This window comes from Papilio polytes, unplaced genomic scaffold (genome assembly GCF_000836215.1).
Source record: "Papilio polytes unplaced genomic scaffold, Ppol_1.0 DF824135.1, whole genome shotgun sequence".
Classification (NCBI taxonomy): Eukaryota; Metazoa; Arthropoda; class Insecta; order Lepidoptera; family Papilionidae; genus Papilio; species Papilio polytes.
The window spans coordinates 2,568,533-2,570,737 of record NW_013525069.1 but is presented as its reverse complement, the minus strand read 5'-3'; positions in this window follow the sequence as shown (position 1 = coordinate 2,570,737).

Here is a 2,205-nt window from a genome sequence, read left to right as displayed (position 1 = left end):
GCATTGAGTTAAAAATATATTTGTACGTGATATTTGCTGAAGAGAATATCATTTCCTTTTACTGATTTAACTTACAAATGCAATCAAATGACAAAGGTCGCGAAGCGTCGAGAACATCGCCTACATATTTATCGGAAAATTCTCTTTAAATATATCCCTGATAAACTGCGAAGAGCGGAATTTATTATTTAACTCATGTTAACAACCATTTATGTTTTCACTATTCCTAGTATATTTTCCTAATAATCAAGTTGCAAATTATAGTTTTTTAGTGATTCCAACAAAAGCCTGTCGGCAAAATATGCACCGTCGAAATTCACAATTTGCAGGTGACATTGAACAGGAATCTTGGTAGCTTGATGAGGTTTTTTCAAAAGAAAAAATGTAATATGTTAATACTACTATTATACATTATTTCTTATCTCAGAGTCGCCCCGTCCTCAATGCGACATCTTACGTAAATTCACATTTCACGTTCACCCCTTTCTAACCCCTGCGACCTTCATACGTTCAAGGACAAACATTATTAGGCTAGGGTTAGTTTTTTAAGTGGTTTATTCAAGTGTTTAAAAAATGTTGTAGCGGTGGTTAACTATAAATTAAATTTAATTGGATACGAAAAGTTACCAATTTTAATGAAACATTAAAAGCGATTTTCCATTGTTTTTTGTTTCGGTACATTTTATTTCAAAATAAATTATTTACCTGTCAGACATCGCTACACGTAATCCATGCGAAATGTAAGCAGATTAATGTGCTTTTCGTCATTTCGGCTCCAATTTCTCTCGCCCGTGTTATCACATACGCCCCTAGCACACTGACGTGCGAAAGCCGTGCGGAAATACAAATTTCACTAAGCTTTAGTAAACGGTTTGACAACACAAAAAATTTCATGTCAATTTCTTGTCAGCGCATTGGATAAGAGCGGGCGCACTGTTGTGCGATTGTCGTTTGTTTCGCAGTCAATTCAATTGTTTAGTAGCGCAACTAAACAATTGAGTAATGTGCGAACCTCCATATAGGCTCATAGGAATTAAAGCGATACGAAACAGTTGTGCGATAGTTTAGTAAAAGGTGTGTGGGCTCAAAGTGTCCACAAGAACGATTTTATCAACATTAAACTTTGTTTCTGATTGCTGACCCACTACACAACAATTTGCCTGGTAGTATCTTATTTTAATTCGGTAGTGTGCTTGGGGCATGAAGTCCTGTTATAACCTCGTTACTATGACAGCTTTCGGCGCGGCCCGACCGCTCCCGGCAACACGAAAGCTGTAATCAATCTTGTTATGAACAACTACACTGATGCCTACATCATTCCGTCGGGCCTTTATGGTTACGCGATCTGTCTGTGTCAATTATTTTACCCTAGCAACCGTGTGGAAAAACAATATTGTTAAAATATGAAATATCTCGTACTCTGTTTTTCTAGAATAGCAAACGAGCATTGGCTTCGGGTCGTTTATTGATATGTGAGACGCCCGTAAACATACATAGCAGAAGAACTATAGACTTGTTGCTAACCTTTAAGGTGAAGGTATCGGCTTACAAGAAAGTTCTTTTGGTATAAACCTAAGTAAACTAAGAATTTCAACATAGTTATATTTACCATTGTTGTAACGTGTAGGACAAGAATCTACAATTCTATGAAAGGATTTGTCCGTCCAATTCTATTTTCCATATAAATATGGAGATGAGATAGACGCCGACAGTCTGGTCCGCATTAACATAGGTCGAATAACTGCGCGCCTCTCCTAGATCACAAATTCTAATACCGCAAGCTTCGCTTAATACCAAAGAATATTTCCTTTATTGCTGTGATATTAAATTTTGTATCCTTTTTAATTGACGGTAAAGTAGAAATCGACTAAATGCGATTGTGTTTTCTTGTAGTAATAATTGTGCAAAAAATGTTAGCAAAATATTTGTAAAATTATAAGGTGCTAAGTCCTTGCTTATTAAATTTTCTTGGTTTTCTATCTTACTTCATACTAACATTAAAAATGCGAATGTTTAGATGGAAAGGAAAAGAAACATCCATTTGTTAAAGTTTGTAGCCAAAACGGCTAAACGGATTTCGATGAAATTTGGTATAGGCGTAGAGGATAGTCTGGAAGAACACATAGGCTACTAACTTTTGTTTTTTAATTTCAGGCGAACGGAGTCGCGGTTGAAAGCTATACTAAAATGAAAGACAAATTATTG